Raw genomic sequence first — 15,838 nt, 5'->3', positions numbered from 1 at the left:
TTGAAGCCTCCAAGTTGTCAGAGAAAAGCACTTGAGAGGTCAAGAAACTGAATTTGTGTGCTTCTGTCCTAGAAAGTTACAGTACAGGAGCATCTGTGATGCAGACACACTAAACAGGCAGGCACTGTCTAATCGAGGACTAAATGGCCAAAGGAGCCATCCTTAGCTTTTTCTTCTAGGATCCAACTTCAGCTTGCTGGATTCCTCAAATGGCAGAATGACAGACATTTTTGTCTAGTAAAGCAGATAATTAGAAAGCTTGGGTCAGAGAGTGACTGATTCCTGACATTTCATCTTCTATGTACTGCACTGAAATTTAGCACCAGTGTTAAGTCTCCCTCAGCGTGGAACAGGAACTAGAGAGAATCACTCCTTCTGCCCCCTATCTTCTGGGAACCTCTGGGAGTGGCTGTTTTAGCCTGCCTGGAATGTGCCAGCAGGATCCCAGCATCTGTCTGCCCCTTCAGATAGCTCCCTGCTTATCCCCTAACCTTAGTTTTGGGGTCAATGTTCTTTTAGTGAATTCAGCTCTGACCACCCAATTTAAAGTTTAGATCCTTGTACCCAGGTATGGATTAATACCTTTATCCTCATTTGATTTATAGCGTGAACATTTTCTAGTGTACCAGAGAGTTTACTTAATGTTTAACTTACATTAATTTAAACTTCTTGGTGGCAAGGTTTTTCTCTTGCATCCTCTATCACTAAGATTTACAATGGCACATAGTAGGGACAGTTTCTTCCAGGATGCAATGTTTGAATTTCTATCTTGGCCATTCCAAGGCAAGATAAAATTCTATGTTCAGTTTTAAAGGCCCCAGTTCCATTTCAGGCCTGTGCCAAGAAGTCCTGCCTGGCTGCTTTGTTCAACTTAACATCCTCAATAATTCCTGGTGAGTCAGTTATCACGTTGTCACGGAGTGTCTTCCAGTCTTGCTCCCACGGCAGCCCCAGAAGTACACTCCTCAGATCCCCCCTCCAGAAGAACTGACCTGCTGCTGCAGATCCAGTAGTGCTCGAGCTGAGGCCATGCTCTTCCCAGAAGCTCCCACCCAGCAATTGGGCACTGCCTGGGTATTTCCACTCAAAGAAGATTCTTCTATGGGCAGTCTTTGCTGGAGCTCCCTGGCGGGCTGGCCGAAATGGGTGCACTGCAGTTCTGAATTGCTACCTATTCGTCGTTTCCTCCCCGCTTCTTTTCACAAGTGTTAGACCTACAAAACAGTGTAAAGTTTCTCTCCGCCTAATCCTGTCCCTCCCCCCCTTTATCCTTCTTAGATGTGAACCACAGTAAGCATTTTGAACTTCTGATTCCTTCTTGGGTCTGACACAGCTTCATGTTATTCAGATTTGGTGCATGTAGTTTCTAACTGCTTAAAGCGTTCCTGTGAAGGTCCTGAACTGAGGGTACCACCCCTGGACTCTTGGATCCTAGTTAGGACTTGAAAGATTTCAGCCCAGCCAATGTCTTCTTATTTCTGAGAGAAAATAAAACCCCCTGCCTCAAGTGGCAACACCAGTTATAAGCTTTATTTAAGGAATGGGCATGTCAGGATGGGCCCCTGAGGAATCTTTATCCCGAGAAAGGATAAAGTAGCCTCTCTGAGAACTACCGAAGTCAAGAGAAGTCCCTGTGACAGAAGAGTGCCACTTTCCAAATCTGTGCAGAGCTGGTCTCAGCCTCTCTGAGGACTTCAGTTCTGTACAAGTTGAAAGGATTTATCTATTCCAGACTTTTAGGGGTACTTTAGATAGTGACCTTAACAGATCAAGAGGTCATACAACTACAGGACTTTGTATGAGCTCTTAGCTGCTTTTTGGCAATACTGAAGTCCAGGATGCTCAGTTCTTCCTGCCAATGGTCCATATAGTCCTAAAATGAGACACAACCAGCTCCACTTTGTAGACAGAGGACCTGGGTCACTATTAGCTATTGGTGCCCGGCGCTGAGGGAGAAGGGGGAGAAAGAGACCTAAGCGGTCACACAAATGTTACAAACGAAGATTTCCTAACTTGAGAGGCTAACAATTTTAGCAGGTAACTCAGAATTCAAGAAATGGTTTCTATGTAAAGGAACTAGTGCCAGGGACCTTTATGGCGAACTGGATTTTTGTTCCTCTACAGCTGCCCCGCACCCAAAGACAGCCACCAACCTGGATTTCAGAGATCAAAGGTTCGCACCCCACCCCCATTAGTACATGTGCTACAACGGTTAGGATGAGTTGAATTGAGGAGTATATACTGACTCAGGCTGGTGTTGCAGTACTGACGCAATCTATAGCCCAGCACATGCCGACATGTACCGTGACGTGCGTGGTGATGACGTGCTTATGTTTCATTGTGTCACTGTCAGGTATAAGCTTTGGCCAACATGTAAAGACATCACAGAGTGTAGAGCCATAGATGAGAGATGATCCCAAGATTGACTTCTTTGTGCCTGATGAAGGCAATAGTGAAAAGAAGCTAGAAGACCCTCACCACTATTAAGGAAGACACGTCTTCCCTTTTGCCGGATGTGAAACCTTAGGATATGAAAACAAGATTAGAGGGTCACATAAAAAACATTCAAGCAGGTGGATAGTCAGATTCTTTCAAACTAGTCCCAGAAGGATGTGTCAGATACAGTATATGGCAGCCAAAGCTGTAAAGATAGGTTGCAAGAGTAAGACTTAGAATTATTTGCAGTCCATTCATACAGCTATAGTTTAGATTCATACAGCTATGTTTAGAAGGGTCTAGAGTTAAGTTCAACAACTGCACCTGAGTTGGCAAGACATACCAGAAAGTTATCATATGTCTATGCTGGATGTATGTTGTTTGTCCTTCTGTATCCTCCTTTCTGTCCCCTGTTGGGAGGCTAGCCTGTAACATTTTTCATTATAGAATTGTTGAGCTGTCTGGTCTGGGTCAGGACAGAGTCTCAGCAAGAAGTCAACAGGGATGAGGGGCCTATCAGGGCAATTATTCCCTCTGAACCCACTGATGGACAAATTATAACAGCAGCTTCCTATTTCTCATAAGGCAGCTGACTTCTCCCTCTGAAATCTAGGATGCACACCTCTTCTTTCCTTTTAGCCAAGAGTGCTGCATGGTGGTTTTTAAGTCTTACTACTAGCTCTGGGGTATAGTATTCTCCTTTGTGAGCTTGTCCTTTTGTAAGTAAGACCTTCATTGAATTATCCTAATTTGACCATGCTATTTGCTTTTTCTTGGGGTCCCTGACTAATACAGTGCCAGACCAATATTCTCAGCATCTTGTGGTATGGATATTATTTATTCAAGGGCAAGTAACAACCTCTAAGCCTTTAGTTTCTTTCCTATAAAATTGGGATAAGTCATTGAGGCATCTTCCAGATCTCCACACTTCCATGGTTCTTTTCACTGATTCATTCTGTGTTAATGCAGTTACCACCAGTGATAGAGCAGTACAATTGCAGACCAGGATTAACCTAAATAGTTACTGAGTAGGAGAGATTTTAATGCTGCAAATTGACTGGATAAGAATCAGAGAAGTTGGGTTGTCTATATAGAAAGATTACTAAAACAAATTATCACTTGTTTGGAGAGACACTAGTAAACATTTAATATTCTTTTATTTGCATAATCAATACCATAAGATAAAGCACACAATCAGCTTCTAATATATTAAAGTGAAAAATCTACATGTTTAGAACCACCATTTAATAGTTTGAAGAGCAGAACTGTGATGGATGTTTAGCCCCGTTTCAGCTTGCTTTAAGACCCTTACCATGTAGGTCTTCCTTACCAGCTGAGGTCCCTATTTTCCTACCCATAAAAATGTTAAAAACGTAGTCCGTAAGTATGGAAAAGACAAACAGAATCCAGTTCTCAAATCTGATTTACCACAGAACCCTTTGGCTATTTACAGTACTTGACTAGACTGTATTCTGAAGAAAACTGAGTGCAGTTTAAATGCCAGGGCTTCACTCAACTCAGATCCACACAGGAGAAGGATCAAGAGTCTATACAATGTTATGGCAACTGTAAAGGCAACAACTCCAAACCTCTACATCGGGTTTAACAGCCATAAAGACTTGTTATACCAAGAAAACAGATTTGCAAGGTTTGAAATCTTCAGAAGCAACATCATTATGGAATGAGGCTTAAGATCAGAAAAAATCTACTCATAGGCCAAGCCCAGAGCCTTCAATAAAGGATGGCTGATGAATGAGTCTTCAAGATCACCGCAAAAGCAGCTCTTCCTGGAGAACAGAGGGTCTCTATGGTGCAGCTTGCTACACCAGGTCTGAAGCTTTCGCTTTACAGAAGCTAAAACACTAGAGCCAGGCATCAAGTAATTCGAGGACATACTACTCACTGAGGCATACAATGGGAGGGGGCACCACCAGCAAGATGGCTCTCTGAAGACAGAGGATAGATATAAAGAGCCTAGTCCTGGGATGGACTCTCCCATCTCCCACTGATAGGATTTTGAGAAATACCAGAGGCAGGCAGAGTCCTGACAACCTGTCCCAGTTAGAAGGGCGAGAAGGAAGATCAGAGAGGCAGGGTGAATTGGCCTGGGGTTAAGTGTAGCTAAAATGCAGTTTTGCTGTGAGTGACTTACTGCTTCTAATTCTTTACACATAATCACTCATCTTCAGAGGAATGATTTCCATGGTCATGAGGCAGAAGCAGTTTCAAGAGATAAACAGAGGAGAGAAGTTACCAGCTCAAGATCCTGGTAAAAGTGACTTATCTAGGAAAGGCCCAAGATAAGCAAGATGAAGTCCTCAAATCAGAAAGCTGGGGAATTCCCAGGTATAGGGTGGGAATTCCCTGGTGTACAGGTCAGGGCTCAGCACGGCCGCCCTCACACTAAACAGGGTGGTAGTGATGGGGAGATAAACAGCCAGCTGCCAGGATGAGCTGACCTACTCCCCAGTTTCCATGAGCAGAGATCCTTGAATTCAAAGATTTGTACCCAGTAGTTTTTAGTTGAAAAAACAGGAAGTGTAAGGCTTTCCATTTGAGATTCTCAAAATAGAGAATGTCTCAAGTTCCTACATAAGAAGGCTTGGAGTAAGACTATACCAATCACTGAGTCTATGATCAGAGTGACTGACTGCTAGACCTGTGCTTTTCAGGCTGAAGCCCATCTTCCTTCTCAAAGGAGTTGGGAAAGAGAAATCATCCTTAGTAGGTCTCTGAAGAACTGCACCAAGAGGTGGTGAAGCCAGGAGTACAGATATCCCTGCAGGACCGAGGTATGAGCCACACAGGATACCTCCTGCCATAGATGCAGGCCTTGTCTGTGTGGCTGGTTTTGATCAGATGTAGGGCTTCTCTCAGAATCCACCTAGGCTGAGCTTTGACTGAAGGTTACATTTGCCTCTTCTCCATTTACTGGTTCTCCTTCCCCCTTCCCACAAGACGAAGTCTGGAATTAGGCCTTTCAGTGAAGAGAGGTAAGACTCTCAAGACGGGCTGAACCAATCGGATAGAAATGCAGTTGAGAAACACCAGCAGAAGTTCATGTATCTAATGGGCACGGTCAGTAAGTATGTTGGCAAGATAAGATGTACTCAGGGCTCAAAGGACACCCATGGATCTCATTTAGCATTTGCATGGGAATCTTTATGATTAAGTCCTATTCCTATGAAGATTCAAAGGAAATGCAACTGCAGCATTTTGTCCTAAATGTAACAACCATGGCGTTTCTAGAGGGATAAAGGCATTTATGTACACCCATCAGCATGCGTTTAGTATCCATTACCTCAGTAGTTTCACAGCATGGACATAAATGACGAAGTTTAGCAGTAAGGACTCAAGTATTCTATCATACAGCCCATCACTAGATGCCTTGGTATTAAAGATTAAAAATGCCGATTGTTCCTGCAGGGCAGCAAGTTACATAACAGAAGCCTGCAACGGCCAACTTGCAGGCAAACTACTGCCAGGAACCACTGAAGGAAGTGATTTCACTCACATCAGGGATTATTGTTTGTAGCTCTGTAAGTGGTACCATTCAGTCCTGCATGATGGATAAAATTGATTAGTTTGACAAGGCTACCAGTATGCCTCAGACTGGAGTAATTAACACCATTGTTATTCCAGAGGGATGAACCATATGCTGAGCATTTCTGCCCCCAAGTGAAATGATCAGGCTACTAGAAAACTAGCATTTCAGGGCATTCGGTTCAAAAGTGGTCACTTCCATTTATTCAAGAGATTTAACTATGTAAGGCATTTGCAAAACAAGTTCGATGTAAAGCCATGCTGCAAGGGTCTGCCAAAAACCTTCAACAGTCTTGTATTTCTAACTGTTTAAATCTAGCTTGAAGTATAGGGTTATCATGTCCATATTTTTTTCATACCAAGTCTGGGGTTTTCTCTGACACTGAGTAACACAAACTGGGTGTCCAAAATTCAATTGACACTTTACCTGGAGTTACTGTCAGATACAAGTTAAAGGACCCAGTCCCAAAATACTGCCCCCACATCAGGCACCAGCCACAGGTTTTGAGGTGCAACCTATACTTCTGTCCAGTTTGGCTACAAATTTGAAGTTCCTACTCCCCTTTCCTCAGGTTCAGTAATTTACTGGACCAGTTCATGGAACTTCATACGTAGCTGTAAATGTGAAATTCAGGGAAAGCAAATTGAACAGACACGTAAGGTAAGGTTTGGAGCAGGCGGAGTGGCACAGAGCGTCCATGCCCTCTCTGGGCATGCCACCCCTCCCAGCACATCCACGTGTTCCCCAATGCAGACCTCAGGGTTCAAGAGTTATAGAACTCAACCTCCAGCCCTTTTCTGGGAGTCAGTGGGCAGAGCTTTAGGGTCCAACCCTCTCATCACTTGGTCTTTCTGGTGACCAGCCTCAACCTGACGGTGTTTAGGGGGACCTCTCTAAGTTACCTTATTAGCATAAACTCAAGGTGTGATCAAGAAAGGCTCTTTATGAATAACAGAAGACACTGTCACACAGGAAATTCCAAGGGCTCTGGGAGGTTTGTGCCAGGAACTGAGGACAAAGACATATTTGACCACGCATAGCCAAAGTGACTTCTTTATTAAGGCATTTTATTTAAATAACCATACACCACTAGATAAAGCTAGGCTTTTTTTTTTTTATGTTTCTCAGCAAAGCCATGTGTTTTTTCCCTTCTACTCAAAACCTAATGCTGTTAAGTAAAATTTACACATTGCATTATAACCATAAAATGCAGAGAAAACCTGAACTCATGATGGTTTAATTACTACACACCCACCATAATGGAAAGTTTTAAAGAACTCTGATGCTTAAGAGGGGTGAGAGTGTGCTTAAGAGGAAAACAGGAAGGGAAGGCTGGGTGTGGCACTGACCCTAGGTTGTACCACACTTTACTCTCCAGAATGTGTGAAGGCCTATTGGATAAAACACCCTACCCTCAGTGTTCAGATGGCACTTTTCTCAGGAAGGAGCAGGGTCCTGGAGAACCAGACACTCAAGGAAAGGGCTACATGCGTCCCTAATAGAAGAGAAGGCAGGCTTTGAAGGGCTCCCCCAGGGTCAGAGACAGCCGGGCCGGCTTCAACAACAGTGAAGTGGACGCCCATTCGACTTCCAGAGCGCGGACAAGTGTTAGGCAGCTTTCTAGCCACAGGTAGAAACAGTACTTGTGAAACTTTGTCTTTGAGGGGAACTGTCAGAAATGCTGAAACCTGAGCAATAGAAGGAGAAAGGAGGCATGAGGAGGAGAGAAGCAATTTTAGGAACACACAGAAGGAAAAGACAGAACCACCTCCATGTGCTCAGTCTGAACCTTTACAAGAGAAAGAAGTGAACAATCCTTATCAAAACTTTATACCGAAAAGATTAGACTGTCACTATAGACACAGAGATCAGGACTGTACTGAACCCAAACTTTTTTCCAATAGGGACAGCGTTGGGTTATACCCACAGGAGGTCCCAACAGAAGGAATCACTTTCCTAATCCTTTCTGTATCAGCAACTACCTGGACACCTTGTTTCTGGCTTCACATAAGTGGCGAGCTCCTAGTCCTCAGGCCAAGTCCATGGTTGTCTTGGTCCCTCAACTCATTTTCATGCACAAGAATTGGCTCATTCTGTTCAAAGTCCAGACAAAAACCTGACAGGGCAGTTGACATTATAATTCAAGAAATTAAAGCATTAACATTTCTGCTGAGAAAAGTTACCTTTTGGAGATGATCTGTTCAAAGGAATAAACTCAAGTTTTAGAATGAAGTAAAAGGTTTTGAGCGTCCGCTTCCTTGCCATTCTTAGAACTTTGAATAGAAAAGGGGAACGGGATCAATGGCAACTGTACAGAGAGGTGCAGCTGAAGGTTAGCTTAAGAGAAAAGGCGATGGTAAGAATAAAGGACCCGTAACAAAGTCCTGAATCCCACTGCAGACATAGGTGCCGGCAGGCTCAGGAAGCAGGATGCAATGTGGGCCCACATGTGTTTTCAGCCAAAGCCTTAAGCTCTGTCCACAGGGAGCAGCGTTTGGAGCAGTCTCTAGGCCAAGAGGCAGGGCCTGTTTCTATGGTCACTTACAGTGGTTAGATACTCGGATAAAGATTTGCCTCCCTGACCCTCCGAAGGAACTAAGGTGCCCAAAGCCAGTGTATGTTGTTTGTAGGTACACCGGTCCCTTTCCCATTACCTGAGTTCAGGCTGACCTAGGATGACGGGAACACAAGGGTCAGGCCCTCATGGTTTTCAGGCAATGACATTATCTGCCGTACGTCCTACATAAGGTCCACTAAGACAGTCTTCCTACCCAGGGACTTGGGTTTCACTTACTGACACTGCCTGAACCGCCCACCCTCCGCCCCAAACACTGTTGCTTTTTAATAACAGGGAGCTTGGAAGCAGATTCTGACTGGTACCTGTCTTGCTCCTTGTTTTACCCGATTTTCTGTGATTCACAGTCAGTGATAAGATCTTTGATTCAAGCTGAAACACCACTGTTAGAAGTAACTAAGCCACATGCACCAGGACTGATTTCCAAAGCTCACCTCCCCCCAGATACCAATCATGTGGAATACTCCCAGGGCCTCCTCATGCCAGAAGCTACCCGGATACCCTAGACTAGTGCACAACCCGCCTAGATTCCTAGGAGACACGCTACCCCTGGGAGACGTTAGTGCTTTCCCTAGGTGGGGGCCTGAGTGTAGTCAGACTGGACCTGGGCATCCCTGTGTTTTGAGATCTACCAATTGACTTCTCTACAAATTCCTGGGATCCTGTTGACTCCAATTAGAATGATAGAGCTTAAGTGAATTAGGATTCCAAATCCAGGTTGGGATGCTTAAATGTGCTTTTAATATTGCCATCAGTCCCAGGTCACTAATGTTTGTGAGGACTGGGGAAGAGAAGTTGCTATAAAGGATCACATGAGTGACAACGTCTCAGTAGTCTGGAATCGTGTATTTAGACAATTTCACTACTGTCTGGACTGAGATTAACTTTGAATAAGATCAGAACAATTTGCAGGAGGTTTCCTATTATTAACTGGAGAACAAATGTTCAAAAAATATTCTTTAGGACAACGGGATGAGGGGGAAGAGAACAACTCTATACTAAGCTTGCAGGCAAGTTCAGGAAAAGTCAATGACTCCTTGAGATAAAGGACAAGAACAGGACTGGGGAACAGAACTGAAGTCCCATAGGCAAAGCCTACACATGATCCCAACAGCTCACTGCATCCTAGAGAGCCCCAATAAGAAGGTTAAAGTTCAGTGGCCTTTGAAAGAAGGGATGCAGTTTCTGGTAGAAGAACCTCAGGGTATAAATGATTTTTACCTATTCAAACGCAAAGCCTAGGGATTTTGAATGGAGCCACTGTAGGAAGATGGATGCTGGAAGCTTTTGTCTGACACAGCCACAATGGTACACTGGTGCAGAGGCTTGAGGACAGATACAAGGTTAGTATGTGTGGGGACTTTTTCTTCAGGAATGCCTGAGAATGAAAGTAATAAAAGAAAATTTCCCTGAACTAGAGAATGATTTGGAAGGGAAATTCAGGAAGGACTGGTAAAATACCTCCATGTATCCTGAAATATTTGCTAAGTTTAACAGGGAAAACTTTAAACGAAAATTTAGAGAAAAAAGCGGATATTTACAGTGAAATACTGACTTTTAAGCATCCAATATGCAAGAATAGGAGGAAGACAACAGAATCTCTTCCGAATAGAGACGCCAGTAGCTCTGAGTTATCTGATCTTCTAAGATGGGGGCTCAGAACAAGAGAAGCCCTGAAGCTCGTCTGTGTTGTGTGACACCTCTCCCTGCTCCTTATGCTCTGTAGATTCCACTGGAATTGAAGGTACGTTGGAGAGAGGATGCTAATGGAGCCTCTGGCAAGCCCCCAGACACGTGTCCTCTTCCTGTATAACAGGTATAGTCCACTTGAAAAGCCCCTGCGGGATTGCTGCTGGATCCTTTCAGGGCCCGATGCACCACGCAGCTTTGCGACACAAGCGGCCCATCGTGAACTCGGTGCCTGATGATCCCAGCAGCAATCAAGTTTGGACGTGTGGAACAGGAACCCCTCAGGCAGAACACTCCAATCAGTCTTGGGCAAGTGAGGAAGGTGTTACAAATTGGGCTCTTCCAGAAGCAAATATTTAAAGAGAGATGCTTGCAGAAGATTTATTGGGGAGTAACGCCTGTGAATAAGAGGGAAAGAAGCTGGACTGGGCATGGGGAGCCCTCAGAACACCATGCTAACCTAACGGTCTCTGCCAGCCCTACACAAAGCTTCACGGCCTGTTAGCTCAGTCCATCCTAGGGTGACAATGATCGCATGGCGTACCGTCACCATAGTGGATCACTGCTGGGGTCTGTCCTCAGAGGAGCGTACCCCTGGGCTTGTTGTTCACTCATCTGCTAGAAGCCTCCCACATGACCCCCCCCCCCACCCAGGAACTGAGAGGTTCATGTGGAAAATACACTAGCTCCTTTTGCACCTCAGGTACAAGAATTCCTAGGCATATTTTACCTTTCTGCGGTTTTCTTAGGCTAGTTTCCAGTGGTGGCTGGCATAACACACCGTTACTGGATGCCTTCCTCTCCACATTTCACTTCCCTGTTCGACCAGCTTTCCCACATCTCCCAAGTAAACTACTTGCAATTAAATTCACATCTGAGATGCACTTTGAGAAACCATATGACACTTATTCCCTATGACAAGAATAGGGCAAACCTTCCTGTTCACTTTAGAAAAATGAGAACAAAGACTTCTCTCCACCCTTCAACACAATCCTCCTTTACCAGTCCAGTGTTCTTCCACGTACTCATGAAAACTCAACGATTTCTGTCCATCATTACCTGATACATCACTAATGCCTGGCCGAAGGGGTACTTAGGGAGCTTCTAACAGAAGTAAGATTCATTTACAGTGTTAAATTCCCTTGGAGAGAATCTAAGGGAGACAAGAACAAGAAGATTCTCCCAAGAGAGGACACTTTCTTGCTCAGTGGAAAGTACAGGATAGCAGAATGTTAAATGCCTGTATATTAGTAAAATCCACATTGGAGGATAAAACTCTTAATGTGACTGGACCTTAAAATTTCAGTAGAAGTGAGAGGGAAATAGTGGTGAGAATTATCAAGGAGCTCAGAAAAATATCAAAGTGACTTAGGAGTAAAGCAAGAGACATCTAGTAAACCAAAAAGTCTATCAGAAGGAAATTAAAATCTAGTAAAAATTAGACACATCAAAATATTGAGCACATTTACTTAAGGCTCAGAGCTAGACTGAGGACAACTACATTGAAATAAATGTCAGAGCAAGGATCTGCTCTGGGAGTTCCTAGTGAGGTCCTGTTGACCCAAGTTTTAGTTCATATGAAAGCTGCACAGGGAAGAATCCTGAGACATCTAGAGTCCATACAAAGTTTGGAAGTTCAATCAGATCAAACCTGAAACCACCACAAAACATTTAGTGAGAAGAAAGCCAGCTTTCGTTAAGTAGGAAAGGGAACCTGCCTCCCTTAGCATGGGTGGTAGTGATTTGGGGCTAAAATTAACTGTCAAAAGCAGCCACAAGTAGAAAATTGAGTTGACCTGGGGTGGATTCAGGGAAAGATGGCACAGGCAGCTTGGTATGTCATCACTACCATCTCTAAGCCAGGTACCACTCCTTGGAAAAGAGACCTCCACTGGCGGTAACCATGTGGTTTCAGAGGGTGGCCATTTTTTGGAATACCCTGAGAACTACCTCATTGCATGAGAAGATGCAGGAAAAATGACGATCTTTGGAGCATGGTGGGACAGGTGCCAGCCCATGATGAAAGCCATGGCTTCCAATATGGGAGGAGCTCATGGTAAGAAAGGCTGACTCCTAGCGAGCCATGTTGGAGGCATTTGGGGAAGACTGTGTAGTGGAAACTGCTGGCCAGTACCCAGATGTGAAGCCGTGTGGCTGGTGGGAAGCAGCAGTTCTGTAACTCCTGGTCAGGGTCACAGATGCCAGCCAGACTTCTGAATGGTTCTCACTATCCTACCAGCTCTCATGCATCTTCTCCAACTTAGTCTGATTCACATCTTTCAAGGAAAAAGGCAGTGATCAGAGTTCCAGCCAGTGAGTCTAGCCTGAGTCTAAACTCCAGTCTAGAGTTGCCCCTTGGCAACATCCAGCCTGCAGTGTTGTTTTTCCCTGTCACTGACAGGTAACCCCCCAATGACAATCTGGGGTAGAGTTAACACTGTAGAAACATCTGTAGCTTCTTGTGTACATATAGGTAACACCAGGTCTTCTGGGCTCCTTCTCCAACCCCCCCCCTTCCCTAGTGCCTCCCAGATTCTAGTCCACTCCCTTGTTCCAGAGGCCAACTCCATTCTGGACACTAAGCACTCAACACTCTGAACTAAAAACCCACTTGGATGTGGACTGTGACAGATGACCTGATCCCATGCTGATCTTTGCCTGCGTTTCTGAACCTCCTAAACAGCTGAGACTTCAAGCTACAGGCCCAGTCCAGGTCTGCTTTCTGTCCAGATGGAGTAAATCAAAGTTTGCTGTTCAAAATCTGTTAACTATGTTTGCATGATTGTCAGTGACTATAGTCAAGGGTAGGATGCAGTTGGCGGTTTTGAAGGCATGGATTCATTCTGAACTTTGACCCAGCTGATCTCAAAGATAGCTAAAGAATTTAGTTATGTTTACAAATAAAAATCTACTTAAAAATCTCTAAATAATGTTGATATTGAATTTTAGATTTTTAAAAATGATAGTTTAGACAAGTGTGCCATCTCATTCTGTGTACTCCCTTCCCCAGAGACAAGCAATCCCGAAGTTAGTCCTTCCCATCTCTGTGCTGATACTCTATACATTTTCATCCTTGAAAATTGCATAGTATTACTTTGTTTTTTGTGGGTTTTTTTTTTTTTGGCGTGGGGAGGGAGGTAATTAGGTTTATTTTTAGAGGTACTGGGGATTGAACCCAGGACCTTGTGCATGCTATACATGCGCTCTGCCACTTGAGCTATACCCTCCCCCACTTTTTTTTTTTTTTTAAGGAAAGAGAATTTTATTCAAGCCAAACTGAGGATTATAACCTAGGGGAAAAAAGTCTCAGAAGTTCTATTGCTCAAGAGATAAGATGTAGTTTTACGTATTTTTGTGACAAACAGTGTATTATTGTACATGTTCTTCAAAGATGTTTCTGGTCAGTTATGCCCGTACAGAGCAAGTCTTTCATCAACATGATGTCCTTTATGGTGATAATATTACTTTTAGGGAGTAAATTTTTTTTTTACAGTTTTATTTGCAATTTACTTTCTCCACATTCAATACTATTGAATAGGAGCGGTCTTATTCTTTGTGACTTATGCTATATCTATAAGTCCTTTAATAAGCACCAGCAAATTTTTTTCCCATGAAGTGGCTTGCTTTTATTTTTGTCCTAGATCCCTAACAGAAGCAAATGCAGATATGACTTGGACCATTCTGAAATAGACTTCATATTTTGAAGTGGAAATATTTTGAAGATAAAGCTTTGAAAATGCCAAGAGCAACACCATGACTAACGGATAGCAGCAAAAACAAAGTACACAGAATCAGGTATAGAAAGTCTACTGAAATAAGATTGAAATGAGATCTTTTGGCACTCTTTACATTTATGTCCAAAGGAAAGAGATTCTCAAGATGATCAGGCATATTTGAGAAGAAACAAGTAACTTCCTAAAGTAGGTTAGTGTTGTACCCGGATATCAACAGTTACACTGGCACACAGTGCACCTTCGAGCGTTGATTCTCAGTGAGGCAGGCATAGACAGTAGAAGTCCCGGAAACATGGAGGCATGCGTTACCTTCAAGCAAGTGAAGAAAACCAGCTGTCTGAGTCAACTCTAACTGCACCTCGCATAGTGTTTTCGGCTTGGTTTAATACATGCAGAGTTTTCCAGGAACTCAACTACTGTAAGTTGAAGGTTGCACATTGTTACGTGGGAAATTCTCAGAAATTAAGTTACCGTTCTTGAAAGTCACACCATTTGCAGCAACCACACTGTGATTTCACCCATAGTCTGTTTTTAGGAATGAACTTTAAGGCCCTTGAGTGTGATACCATTTCACACCCACAAGATTAGCAAAAAGTCAAACAGAACCAAGTGATAGTGAGGATGTGGGATATGGGAAGTCCTTTTCACACCTTCCCACAGTGTTTTGTGGGAGTATAAATGGATAAACACTAAAACTAAGAGTGAGCAAATATTTTCTGCCAGAGCCAAGGCACGTGAGACCACAAACAGGCTGTGATGTGTGCAGATTGACTCAGGAAGACATTGGGCACCTTGAGGGTTCCTTCAAGGCATCTGTGCTTTTTAATCTATGGCACGTTCTTTGAGATAAGCCTCTTTCCCCTCACCCTCAACCTGAGCTTGCAAAATTGTACGTGGCAAAGCATGCTCAGATCTGAACGCCTGGTAAGGCTCAAACTTAGATTTAAAAATCTTCATAGCTCATTACAAGTTACTGAAGACCAAGTTAAGTTCTCCCAACTTTGGTGACAACTGATTGGCAGTCTTTACAAAACACACACACACACACACACACACACACACACACACACACACACACACACAGAAGTAGGGCTAATCATTTCAGTTTGCTTTAGAAATTCTTGTTAATTCAAAGACTCAGTTACCCTACACAGAAAAAGATATGGACTTTAGAGACAGTATCCAGATAGGTGAGCTCTAGTTAAGCACAAACACCAGAATGAGTTCATCACAGCCAAGTTAGGAGTTCATGGGCCCAATGGGACCAAGGCTATGCTACGCACTTAAAGAGCTGACTTCTCTTTCCATGTGCAGTGAGGACAGCCTTGTGAGGTAGGAACCTTTCGCCAAAGACATGGGATCATCTCCTAGCTTGCACCTGCCTCTAGAAAACCCCCAGTTGGAGTCAATTATCCAAACAAGTCCAGATAGACAGAGGAGATTGGTATAGGCTAGCAAGGATCAAAGCAAAGGTCTAGGATAACAGTGCTTAGAATACACAGATCTCCATAATGTGTTGGGAGACTAACATTTTGATGGGTGATAATTTATCTATATTCTCACTCGATACTCGCACAGACACCCCTTAAGAGGGCAGTATCCCCTCCTATTGATGGGAGAACTGAAGAGGTAAGTTACCAAATGCCACATGATTAATAACTGTCAGATTGTCAGAGCCAGGTTTCAAGTACTTGGAGTTGAAAGTGCTGAAACTTAATGGAAACCCACAGCTGCCCCCACTTACAGGAGTGCCCACCAAGACATTAGACTCCTCAGGAATCAGTTTGGAAATTCCATACCTTCCAGCAGGTAAGCCAAGACCTGCAGACATGGTAGCTGAGGCAAGGGGAATTCAGGGAG

The sequence above is a fragment of the Vicugna pacos genome, chromosome 13 (assembly GCF_048564905.1).
Source record: "Vicugna pacos chromosome 13, VicPac4, whole genome shotgun sequence".
NCBI lineage: Eukaryota > Metazoa > Chordata > Mammalia > Artiodactyla > Camelidae > Vicugna > Vicugna pacos.
Note: the sequence above shows the minus strand (reverse complement) of the source record.